The sequence below is a fragment of the Apteryx mantelli genome, chromosome 1 (genome assembly GCF_036417845.1).
Source record: "Apteryx mantelli isolate bAptMan1 chromosome 1, bAptMan1.hap1, whole genome shotgun sequence".
Taxonomy (NCBI): domain Eukaryota; kingdom Metazoa; phylum Chordata; class Aves; order Apterygiformes; family Apterygidae; genus Apteryx; species Apteryx mantelli.
The window spans coordinates 186,222,621-186,236,705 of record NC_089978.1 but is presented as its reverse complement, the minus strand read 5'-3'; positions in this window follow the sequence as shown (position 1 = coordinate 186,236,705).

Here is a 14,085-nt window from a genome sequence, read left to right as displayed (position 1 = left end):
AGATGAGGAACCCACTCACCTTATTGATTCCACTAGCGCATGCTGGAGTCTGTCATATCTAAATCTTGGAAGTCTGAATGGACCCTCAGTCATGTAATTCTTGACTTTGGTTTTCATCAGAGAATTTTTTTAACTCAATTTTTCATCTAGTGTTTCAATACAGTATTGAAAGTTCCAGGCATTCAGAAGTTACAAGTCAGGCCTGCAAAATCTCAGAATTTCCTTAGAAAGTCATAGGACTTTATAAAATGGTATTTTCACATTGAATTTACTTTATGATTTCTGCATTCTTAGGGTTTATTCATATATTGCCTTCAGTCTTTTCATGGAAGGGATCTCTTATCCAAATTCATTTGTATTTTAAGGTTTCTAAGCAGTCTATATCTTATGATAAATTAGTAAGAATTGGCAATACTGAACGATACAAAAAAATAAACTGGATCAGGAAGAGGCCTAAACTGTGGCTTAGCTAGGCATACATAGGTATCTAGAAATTTGTGCAGAAAGCTTAACATTTTCTCAGGATTCCATATTATAAACAGTTAGGCAAACCTAACAGCTATTAAAAAGATACTGAAACATTGAGGAATTATGAAAAGGAACTGTAACTTAGATCTATATGCACACATACATGTAGCAAGTTAACAAATTTCTAAACTATTTGTTCTCCTGATTAGTTTTTCTCCCACTACTTTCTGAATAGTTCATTATCCCATACAAAGATGGTTTTTAGAAGAAAGGGGTTACAAGAGACCCACTTCTTTAAAGTTACGAAGAAGTTGTGTAATGTTTGTGTCTCCTCCTAAAGGAATTGTCCCTGAGTTACTTTTAAAATCCCGGGTGACTTGAAGCACAAAGACAGAAGGTAAAATAAGACAACTCCCCTAGTCAACATTTTTACTAGATCTAATCAAGCAGGTGCCAGAAGAACATTCTGTAACCAGGCTTCATAGACAAGTTAGACCAGGAGACACTGATCTGACAAAAAGACATTATTTTTACAACATTTATTATTTTGGCTGAGAAGCAGCCAAGGACCCACCTTTCTAAGTGATCTGACACACCAGACCTTGTTTTGCATAGCTTCTGCCTTCAGCCATCCCTGCTGCCTCAGCCATGAAAGAGGCTTCCATTAACACTACTCTTCTCAGCCAAAGTTTATTCTGAATTATATTAGTGCATTTAGTTTTACAAAAGGGGGATAATTTTACATCCTCTCTTTCACAGCACCATCCCTTTCACAGCCCACACTTTAGTTAATTGTGCAAGTTTAAACTTACTTACTTGCTGTAATTCTACTAGAGATGTGAGGTGTCAAGTAGTCTTGTTTAGAATTTTTGTTCTCAGTCTTGTAATGACCCCTTACAGATTAAATCACTGTGAATAAACATTCAGTCCTTTTTCCCTTAGCTTTGTTTTTTCCAGAATTCAGAAATAAATTGAAATTAAAATGAAACTTTTTGTTTAACAACAATTTCAAATTATAGAGCAGCTCATGCCAAAACAATCTTTGAGTGATGCTCATCAGGCACAACAAGATCAGCACTACTATGGCAACATTGTCATTAAATAACTATGACTTACTGTGAGCAGATGGAGCCCAAAGCATTACCCATACAAGCCTCATAGACACCATTACTTTTTTGTCTGGTATGTTTCTTAAAGTAATGCATACAAAGGAATATAGCACGAAGCTGTTCTGGGAGATGGGAGATGTCTGTGTGCAGGAACTCTGCAAAATGCACAGTAGCAAAGACAAGCATGGAAGTAGATTTTGTACAGCTGTGGCACTTGGATTCACTTCAGTGTATACTTAATATCAAGTATCTATATATATTTTTGATTAATGTATGTTTTATTCTAATTTAGATGCCTTAAATCAATCATAAAAACATAGGTAGACAGAATGCTATATTTTATCCAGGAGTAAATTTAGGAGTCTAACTCAACCTTAGTGGCTAACTCCCAAAATACGAACTCTAGGATGGAAACTATTACCTCATTTTACTTTAAAATATATTAATAAATGCAAATTATGTTTCTGTTTTCTTTGCTGTGTAGGAGTTGAAGACCTCAGAATATACTGTTAGACTACTTATCACTTCTCAAGATCACATTTATGATTTTACTAATCATAGCTCTTTTTCTTCTGATTTTTCCAAACTCTCCATTACCCTCTTCTTATATGTTTATGCCAATAATACTACAGAATAGCAATGCTTGAACTAACTGCTTTAAACCTAAGTGTATCTGTATGACATGTTTATACCATATGCAATCACAGTGACTGCAGTATGCCTTGAGATATGATGAACGGTAGAGACTGATCACATCTAAGCTCTTTGTTCTTTGTCTTTCCTTGCTGTTATCTCATGTGCTCATTGCTTTCATTCTGCCCCATTCCTTCTTCTACAGCATCACACCCTTAACCAACCACACCTTTGAAAGAGAACAAATGTATTTCTTGGGAATCCCTTTCAAACTTCTTCATTACTTCTGCCTCCTACTTCTTTCAATCTTTTTCAGCCTCACTTATCTGTGTTGCCTCAGAATACAAATTATTGTCTAAAATAATTTTGTATCTTTGATGTCTGCTCTTAGCATGGCAATCATTACTGCAAGTGTATCCACTGTCTATATCAGATGTGAAAATGGGTAATATCTTAAACTAAAAAAGAAGTTGCTGTCAAGCTTTGGTAGGATTCACAGTGCATTTCTATTGATATAGTTCCCATCACTTAAAAATACACAAACCATGGGTTTTGTTTGTTTGTCTGTTTTTCAAATTTTCCTTCCTTTTTCTTTCAGCTGCCATCATGAAGTCAGTGGGAAAAGGGCTGACGTTTTAAAATTTACTATAATACCCTTAAGATGTTAATCCCATACTATGTGAATGCAATGAGAAGGGATGAAAAATAAAAAAACTGAGACATATCCTATATAATGGATTGATTAGTATTTCGCTCTTCAGTTAGAATTCCAAAGAAATCTCATAGCAGGAATATACATCCGCAACATTATCTGACCCATCTAACATGAGCATACATACCACCATTATTTTCCCATCCTAGCCAGTCTGGATGCTGGATTCTAGGCATATGATATTCCAAGGAAAGAAACAGCTCTGTCATTATAGAGTGTTTCATTCTCTTCCATGAAAAGGTCAGTAATGACAGGTGGGCCTCAGACTGCATAGTCTGTTTCCCCCCTTGCCCTTTTCAGAGGCAGAATCCATGCAAACTTCTAAAATACCATGTAAGCCTGAAAAAAGGGTTACAATAGGTTTGGAAGAAAGTGCTGGTTATCAAAGTCTTTCAAGTGAAACATCATTGTGAGACAAAGGCTATTATAAAAATCTTTTTCGTGGAGAAGTTTACTCTCTCTTTCTAATCCATAGTGGGCTTTCCTTTTAAACATATGAGTCAGATTCTCAACTTGTGCAAATCATCACAGAACCAGCCAGAGAAGTCACATTTATTTCAATCTTTCCTTTTTTATTTTTTTTGATTTTATCTAAAAAATGCAAGCATGCATTTTTAATATTGATTTGAAATGAATGTTGATGTTGCAAGGGAAGGAGAAGGAGAAATATTTCAATAGGAAAGAAGTGGCATATCAGCATATGGTGTAATTCTCTATATAAAACAATATTAGTGATACAGTAGAAAGTAAAGGAGGTAGATTAAACCAAGAAGGGAGTTCTGAAGTTACTGTTGTTAAAATTTGCTGCTATATCTTTAGATTTTGCCCCAAGGCAAGTAGTAACTTGAGAATATTTATAAATAACTAAGGGTATCAAAAGCATGGAGAGAAATGTTTTTCTTTTAGAAAATGAAAATGTGCACAAGTTGCATGAAAGACTTTTTTTCCACCACATTTCTTTTGAGGTATTCATTAGTGGTCAACCAAAAAGGGACAGATGAAGATGAAAAAAAGAAAGGAACCAAGATTTAATTTGAGGTTACTAAATATAAATGGCGAACCCAAGCCGTATTACTATGCACATCACACAGCTTGTATAAGCAAAGATTCTTTTTTTTTTTTTCCTCGAGTGCACAGGGAGGAAACAAGAAGCCTGGAGTTCTTGTTTAGTTTCTGCCTTTCTTATTAATTACATTGCTTTTGTGGGAAAAAAAAAGTATTACTAATTTTAAAAGGGATAAAAGGATTCAACTGAACTACAGTGGAGGAGCTCATGCCCTCCTCCCTAATGGCACCTATTCTGGCAAAGGCAACTGGCTCCTAGCACCTCAGACAAGATGGCATTTATCTGGTTGACTTCATTTTTGTCATAAACTGGAATGTGCACACTAGGCTAACAACATACAGGTGAACTTTACAAAAATATAATTGAAATTGGTGTCACAGAGCCAGCAAAAAATTCAAAATTAACAGCCAGTGGATGCAAGAGAGCTATCTAAATGTCAGCAACTGTTCAGAGCAACATGATCTGTGCATCAAGATTGCATATAAAATGTTTTCAATATGCATATGAGACTGGTGAGATTAAAGACCCTCCTGAAGGCAAGAAAGGAATGAAGGAGGCATTGATAAAAAACTGCAATGCATTTTAAAGAACTACTTTTGCCCCCAAAAATGTAAAAAAGAAAGAAAAGAAGGAGAGCATTAAGTCAGGCAGATCTAAAGAAGAACTTTTTTAGTTCTTCATCCTCAATTATGGTCCAAAAAGAGAGAGAAACATAAACCATGAAATAGCAGGCTTTGAAAAATTCAGGATTTTCCAAAAGCTAACACAGATTTCCTATTTTCAACATTGACATCATTGAATTCTTTGTCAAATAAGCCTACAGCTTGGAATAAGTCTTCAGCTCCTTTCTTGCCTTTGAATTTGCTGTACCCAGAATTTGTACTTCCAGTCCATAATAACCTGGAATAATAGCTGATCTTTGTTTTCTATCTAGACAGTCAAAAGTCTTGTTCCAGCTGTAATAATCTGGGGTTTTTTATATGTAACTCTCTCTTTTCTGGTATCTCTCTCTCACACAAAACACACATACATTATTCTCCCTCAGGGCTGTGCAACATGAAGATGCTTAATGTCACCTCAGTTATTCACCACTCTGATACTATCACTCAGACACTGTAATCTGAGTTCCTCTGGCATTTCCCCTCTTTGAAGTTTCTTTTTCTTAGATTTTCTTTCAAGACCTCACACAACTAGCTATTTGTTCACTTTTGTTTCTTATTCTTATGCTTTTCAACCAGCAGCCAGCATTTTTCAAAGTGACACTATCTCATGGAACTGCTAAACACTTTATGTTGAGCACATGAAGGTGATGCTGCCTTGAACTGAAACACTTAAAACTGCTTGCTTCTTCTGAAAGGTAAACTTAGCTGTACAAAAAATAGAAAGGGCAGACATTAACTTGGAGGTTTTCTTTGTTGACAGTAGATTTTGGACATTTTGGACTGCTTTTTAGACAACTCTGTGCATCTCAAAAGGAGATGTACGTACACAGGAACTATATCTTCTGTATGGCAGTTTTATTCTTCTTATATTTGTCTTCTCTGTCCTATATTTGACCTATGCATTTTTCTTCTGCATGACCATCTTTTTGAAGGGCATATAGAATCTCTGAACTTATTCATCCAGCTTTCAGAACATCTATCTATTGCCACCAGATTTGATTCTCCTCTTGAAAGACCAGTTAGCCAACTTCATACCAGCTTCTCTGCATGTGTGATTCACCACATACTTTTGTGGAGACTAATAGGATATAAATCAAAATGACACAAAAGTTTCTCTTCACAAAGCTGTGACAGATTCTTCTTCATCACTGTCTTCTTTTCCTTACAAATATCTAAACAGTGCTTCCATTTTCATATTCTTTCTCTTCTTCTCTAAACTTTTTAACTTACTTCTCTGGTTCAGTTTTTCAGTTCAGGATCTACTGAGGAAAATATTTTCAGTGTTAAGTTTTACAGAATGCATACATCTCCCACTGTTATCCCACTTAACTTCTCCCAATAAATCTATGCCTACCTGACACTACAAACTCAGCAACTGTGTTTATGGCTTTTGCAGCATACATCTTGGACTAAGAATTATGGCCTAAGTTCTGATGTCCAGTCTATTTTAATTATCATCGTCTGTCTTTGTGTTTTCTGTGCTCCAGGAAATGTCCCCTTTCTTTTGCTAATTAAGATTTTATTGCTACCCAGCCGCTCTACAAGCCTACTAGGGCAAGTCCCATGCTCTTTGGTCAGGCATTAAATCCCCAAATATATCCAATTCCAGCAAGGATAAATCCTGGAGGGTCTTTATTGAATTACTTTATGCCAAAATGAGTTATGTCATATCGTCTGTAATAGTACATGGAGTGACACATCATCCCATAACCTGGTGTAACCCCTGGATTGAATGAAGAATTTAGAACTTTTCTTGCTTTTTTTTTATTACACTAGTCAGGATTGTGGACAGATATGAAACATTCTACTTATTCAAAAGAAAAAAGTCTATGAAAAATTGTGTGCACTGTTAAGTGTATGTTTAATGTCAAGCTTGTATTACATATCCCATTGGCCTGCAGTTCTCAAAATACAGTCATAACTCTAAAACTGATCCATTCAGTATATCTGCTTTTTTTAAATGATTAATGCCATTTGAGTGTTCAATATCTACTTTCCCAGTGTCAAACATCAGAATGGATCCTATAACATCAGTGATCCACACATTATGAAACACTGGCCCTACTCAAGTATATCTGGTTGAGCACCACAAAACCGAGGCACTAGACAGACTATCGGTTGTTTTCTCTGAAAGATAGCCTCATCTGTACATAGAACAAGCAGCACAAGCACACTATTAAATTACATACTACTACTAACTCGCATAACCATTTGCTGGTTTTGAAATACTGACTATAACTTGTACAGCCAGTTTTATGGTAGTTAAAGGCTGCTTAAAGGGGAGAGGGTGACTACAGGAGAAAGGCAAGATTTGAAGCAGAATTCTTTTTTCCTCGTAAAGTTGTGTATTAACAGGTTGGGTGATTGATGAGGGGATAGTTTTTAGCAGTTAGTCTTGTAAGATAGAGTTTTTAACACAAGCTTTTATAAAGCAGACTCAGCTGGTCTTTGCATTCTGAGTTCTGCCCGATCATGGCCTCTCACACAGGCCAGCAGCCCCTCACAGACAGTCCACAGGATTCAGCAGCCACAGCCTGAGGGCAGTGCAAGGATCTCCCTGTATTGCAAGTATAAGCAGCAACAACTGAAGAGGAAGGATTTGAATAGCCAAGAGTTCATTGCTAAGGAAACTCAGAGCCACTCTGAGTTGGATTATGTCATTCAGAGGACAGACAGAAACTGTGTTACTGTGGAAAAAGGGAACAGAACTTGGAAGCAGCTTTCCAATGAAGTTAGAATTCTTAAAATGAGTTTCTGGGCCATACTACAGATTTAGACATTCTGTGTCACCAGGAATTATGTTTCTCCCAAAACATAACAGTTTTATAAAACCTTTAACAAACATCATAGCAACATAAAAGGACTAAAGGCAACAGCAAGAATAGAAACTAGATGTACAGTACAAAGAAATAACCACTTTAGCTGATCTGTCAGACACTATAATCTACTCTACTACCAGAAGGTATATTACAAGATATCACTTTAATTTTTTTTTTAAGTCGGTGAAGCTCAGGCTTCTGACCAAAACTAGAGCTCATAATGCAGAGGAACTGAACAAAGAGCTATACAATTTATAATCACCAAGCTCTTTAAAATATGAAGCCAACAGGGCAATGAAAATGTCCTACCCTTGCAAGGTAAGGTCCACAGAACACGACTAGCTTATGGTGTCCTACAACTACACACTGTATTAAAGAATATTAAAATTAGTATGTTCATGTATATTAAGGGCAGAAGAGACTTCTCTGACAATCTAATCTGAACTCCTGCGTAACAGAGGCCATATAATTTCATTTTAAATTAGAATTACTGTTCTCTGGTCTGTTCTCAGCTCCATAACATGAGACTTAAGTAGAATGCATTTATTAGCAAAGCATCACTCAGTGAGTCTTAGGTGATTACTTTAAGTGGCTCCTATTTCTTTTCCTTGAGAATAAACTACTAGATAAAAAGTTTAAACTTATAGCTTTCAGGTAACTAAAGTCAGGTGAATAACTCCCATTTTGGTGGCACCCAGTTGCTTTTGCTGATGTTGGAGTGAGTCCTGATACCTAGTTTGGGCTAGATTCTAAGTCTCTTAGCTGGATGGAGTGGGAGTCTCATCATCTAACAGCAGAAGGCTGGATTTCCCTTGGTCAGCAATGCTGACTGTTAATGCTCTTCTGAAACACTCTCCTTAAATATCCCATTCAAAAGTTTTCCCTTTGAGTTTTCTACAGGGTCTGGTTTGCTTAATTTATTAATCATCTACTAACAAACTAACTTTTGGGGCTTTTATCTACACAAACCGCACAGACATAGTGTATGCCAGTACACTGTGTCTGACACTTGCTCTGTGTGGAGCCTGGTCATGTATAAAGCCTGGCTGGAGCTCAGCTCCTCTGTGAGTGACCACAGAGGTCAGATCCAGGACCATATACTGTCTTTCAGCAGAATAAAGACTTGTCAGGCTGTTTGAATTCTTTGAATTATATGGATATTCAAAAGCATGCTACGTGAGACAGACCTCACAACTCTGAAACGGCATATCTGTGATCATCTTTCATTTCAGGGGAAAGAAAATGCAAGGCAACCCCTGTTTATTTTTGTGCAATTGTTGTTTTAGTTATTTAACATATTTTGCTTTGTGAATCTTGATAGGCTGAATATAAACAAGTAGCAAAAAACACCAGAAGAATACAGAGCCTTACCACATGATGGTAATTGCATATATTTATAACCTTCCAGTTATCTCTTCTAAGGAAACAATGCATGCTGCCTCAGATGCTACTATTCTATAAATTTCTATTATTTTGTATATAATTCTTTGTGTAGTGTTTTATAATGTTATATTTAATACAATGCTAGTTTCTGATATGTTTTAATAGCTTTTCTGCACTGAGCCATCTTCATTTATTTTAATATTACTGGCTATATAATAATTCAGAATAAGAATAAGAATAAGAATAAGAATAATATAATAATGTGTCATCTATCCAGTTTCATGACAGGTCATGAAGTAAGGGGACATGAGGATAAATGGCAATAATGGGGGAAAGCAGATAGTGACAATTTACCTTACAAAGATCTGTTAATCATGGTTAAATATTCAGTGCCTCTGCTGGTTTCTGCATATTACTCGTGTCCTGTACAGCTCCATGATTTATCTGACACTCAGATACAGAATAGTCCAATACTAATTATTTTTGGTTTTTTTCTTCAACATTGATGATGTTAATGGCCAGATAAAAAAGTCTGGTAAGAAAGGCTGTTTGGACTGTTTAGATAGCAGAAACAAGGTTCTGCTTGAGTTAACTACATTTTTTATTTTGCTTTCTTAACCTAACAGCCTCTGATAAACCCAGTGAGGACTATGTTAGCTGTTAGTAGTGGCTGCGCTGTCCTGGTAGTTAGATTGAATGCAGCATACTAGATGTCACAGTAGTTTGGGTGATATAGAATCAACATGATGACCCTAAAAACAATGGCAATCCTGCCCCTTAGTGCTTTCGCTTTCTCATATGAAACAAGACTCTATATATGAGGAGGGTGCTGTGGCTGGATGTTCTGCATCTGTCAGCATTCTCTGTTCGTTTCATTCTGGAATTACTTTAGGAAGGAAATACCAAAGAATATAGCAAGACATCTCCATTTTACTCATCTATGTTATGTCATTTTTTCTTTTTAGTCATTTGGTAGTTAAAGGATCAGCATTTATACTCAAGAGCAGCTCAGAAAAAATGAATAGGATGTAAGGAATGGGCTATTCTGAAAAGTAACTTAACAATAGCATAAGCTATTGCTTAAATCTGATGAAAGAAATATGCCATGTTTTAATGGTAATTAGGAACAAATAAATATCATTATAGAAATGCTATAGATTCTTTCCTTTCTGAGACAATCGTTCACCACAAAAAAACAAAAAAGTGTTCTGATATGTTTTATTAAAGCATAGTGGAAGGAAATGCTCATTAATTAATACAAGAAATAGCATACTGTCTTCCCAGTGCAACGCAATCAAAGCATGCTGGAAATGTTCATTATACTTTGACATCGCTTTTTATTTCAAATGAAATTATTTGCTATTAGGAATGGTAAGCAGAGTCTTAGGACATTTTATAGCAGCTATCATTTCTTTAATTTGTCAGACAATTTTATATTACAATGAGAAAGAGGGTATAAAAGCTTCCAGGCATATCTAGCATTATGGAAAGTGAGGTGAAAAATCTGAGATCCTGTAATAGACAGCCCATTAAAATTTGTCATCGTTTTGTGTACACTGTCACACACTCATCGCTTACAGCGCTCTCTTGTTTTCACTTTTGTTTCAAAAACCAGTTTATATTTAAATGACAGCATATTTCCTCAGCCTATAATCCATGGCAACACTACAGAAAAACTATGTGAGAGGCAGTGAGGCAAACTTATTGAATAAGTGACCTTTAATCCTCAGAGAAGGATTTATTTTGAAACCAGAGTTCCAAAACAAAAGCAAAGTCAGAAATGGCTACCTCTCTTCTGCATCCCAGGTCCTCTCTTTTTCTGACACATGGAGAAAAGAGGCCTTTAGAAAAAATTTTCCCCACATTTCCCAGCTCCTTCATTGCTCTCCGAATCCCCCTCGGGAGAGGCAGAAAATTTCCCATTGGCATATGAGTGGCAGCTCACATCCCAGTCACACTTCAGAAAACTCTCAAGACTCCTCAATGGGCTGGGAGTTGAGCTGGTGCCTGACCAATGTGCTCTGAATCACACTCTGAAGGACAATTATCCCCTTCCATTGAGTAGGGGAAGCTAAGGGAGATCACGGGGAACGTATACACTGTCCAGGGTTCGGCCTTCACCTCACTGACGTTACCCAGCGTTCCTCAGGCACTCAGTGGAGGAAGAGGTTCCTTCTGGAATAGCCCACCTTTAACAAAGCCTGATACCAACATCAACGGCCAAACCCAAAGATAATCTTCTTTCATTTTGGTTAGGTTTCTTTAATCAGTAAAAAATAAATATGCCCCACTATTGTCTCTTAGAGTTCAAAAACTAAGTGTAATCAAAGCTGCGGGGGTAAACTGTTTTCTTTTCTCTTTTCTTTTCTTTTCTTTTCTTTTCTTTTCTCTTCTCTTCTCTTCTCTTCTCTTCTCTTCTCTTCTCTTCTCTTCTTTTCTTTTTTCTTTCCTTTCCTTTCCTTTCCTTTTTTCTTCTTTTTTTCTTTTTTCTTTCTTTTTCTTTTTTCTTTTTTTTCTTTCTTTCTTTTTTCTTTTCCCCTTTCTTCCTTTTCTTCCTTTTATTTCTTCTTTCTTTTTTCTTTCATTTCTTTCTCTTTTTTACTCTTTCTTTCTTTTTTACTCTTTCTTTATTTCTTTCATCATGTGTCCATTCTTCTGTTCTTTCTCTTTGTCTCTTTCTTTCTCTCTTTCTTTCTTTACTCTCTCTCCCTCATTCTCTGTCTGTCATCTCTCTCTCCTGTCAAACAAATACAGTAGAAATTACATGCAAAAATTCAGGAATCTAACACTGAGATACAAGAAGAAAATTCGAATTCAAGTTATGATAACTTTTACTCTCCCTTTTACAGTACATTACAATTTCTTTTTTTATTGCAGGATCAGATAATAAATAGTGGCCTTACATATGATTCTACAAAAGGGATAGCAAAATGTAGACTTATTCAATACAAATGTCAATATTTTTATAATCTAGTTTGTGTTAGATAAGATAAATCAGTATAATACTCTTTTGCATGTTCATCATGGGAGAAATTCCTACCCCATTTAAGATGTTTGCTATTGAAATCAAGATTTCATCAAGAATTCACAACATTTTGAGGCATCATTTAACAAAAATAGGTATGGGATGCACATGGGAACTAGCTTAAGAACTTGAATTCTCTGGATTTTGTTAATTAAAGTTACACTATCATATAAATTTTCTGCGTATTCAGCTTAACTTGGATACATGCATGGGCAGTACTAGAGCTAATGTGTAAGGGAAATGTGATTGAACTGGGAAAAAAAGTAGATTAAAGGAAACTTCAGTTCTCACAGGAGACAAGAAAATGATAACCTGAGGAAAGACTGCATTTTACTCTGGAAGATGTATAGTATGTCAGTTTATCACTGTAAATCAAGAAAGACTAGAGGGTGTTTTTGTGTAAAAATAACTATTTGCTATTGTAACTTGAAAAAGAATAGGGGTACCAGTAAAACTATTGATTTATGTTCTGTAGCCTTCACACCACTGAACAGACGAGTGTTTTTCTGAAGACAATATTAATCTATTTTTAAAAAACATGGAAAAAGACTGTGTTCTTTAGATTCACCTTTGCAGGTAGTTATCTGTCCTTAAACTCTCATTGTGCTGTCAGCTCAACAGCAGTGTTTCTCCACCTTAAGTTGCCTTAATAGGTACTTAAGGATCTTGGTATGTGGAAAAGCACACAGACATCAAACACATGGAGATCAAGAGTAGCAGAGTGGACAAGAATCATAACATAATTCCATTGATCTCATAAATATTCCTTCAAAAAGTTAATGTGATCTTTGACAGTCCTGTGTTTAGAAAGAGTCCCTGAGCTTGTAAAAACATAAGAAAAGGATGGTAAAATTTCATGGCAGGTGCACTGCCAGCATGAGTTAGTAGTGAAATAATCTTTTTTCCTACATAACTTTGAATTCTGACTAAAGCCTAGCACCTGTAACATAACCAGAAATTAAGGGACTTCTGGGCCAGTAGCAAGGCATTAGCATTTCAGGACTGTGCTAGTACTCAAAGTCACAAAAATCAGATTCTCAGTTTCATTTATCCTCTCCCCCACATGTTTCTACCTCTGAAGGATGCAGAGAAATACTTGAAAATGAGAACCATGTGACTAGTTTATGATCTCTCCTCTTGAGAGTCTGAAACACTGCCTCCAAAGGCTGACAAACTGCCCCATTCATCATAACTCCTAATTTTTGTGCAACCCAGTGAAGATTATGGTTACAGTGTAGGGTATCCCAGATGCCATGTTGCCTTAATTTGGCTTTGCTAGTTTTGCACAGAGCTAAAGCACATTTTCAACTGGCACCTTCTAGCCTTTAGTTCAAGAGGTAGAAATCTATAGGAGGGGAACAAGTAAATGATTCAGCAAAATAGATATGTATTTAATATCAGCAAAACAGTTACACTCCAGTCAAAAGGCTAGAAACAAAAATTTAGCACACACTTAAGCACTTTTGCTTAATCAGGGTGGAATGAAAGCTTCTGCCTTGTAGATAAGAGGAGTAAACCCCTGAGACATTCAACCTCGTTAACTAATACATTTGGAGCTGCAGAATAGTAAAATGTTATTTAAGAAGCTCATTTAACCTTCCCCTTGAAACAAGAACAATATATAACTTACAATTTGTATGGTGAAATTTTTTAAAACTCATAATCTTATCTTGGGGTTCATGCAAAATTTGCAAGCAGTAAAGAGTGATCAGAGATTACTCTGGTAATTTATTAAATTAATTCTGTTCAAATTCAGATAAGGTGTATGCTGTGCTATTTGAGAATGCATAAGATAGAATGAAATAATATTTGTTAGATAATTGTTGACAGGCTTTTTAAAAGACTGCATAACTTACTGTCCCTATTGCAGATACATTTATCCTTACCCTAGTCTATTAATATGAGGTGTAGCATTTTAATAATGAAAATAGCTGCATATTCAGGTTGAGTATGAAAGGGTGTCTGACCTTAGATAATAAATCAAAAACTAACTTTTAAATATCAAGATAAAGCAGCCATCAGTGTCTTATTGCTCTTTAATTAGCGCTTAGATTAGTTAATATTCTCTCACTCGCTGTATTGATTTGTATGCAAGCTGTAAAATAAAATCACTTAATTTAATGCATTAATGTAGTTGTATCTCAATGGGTGGCAAACAGATTGTGGAGATTAAATAACATGCTTTATGCAGTAAGGCTTAGTTTAATT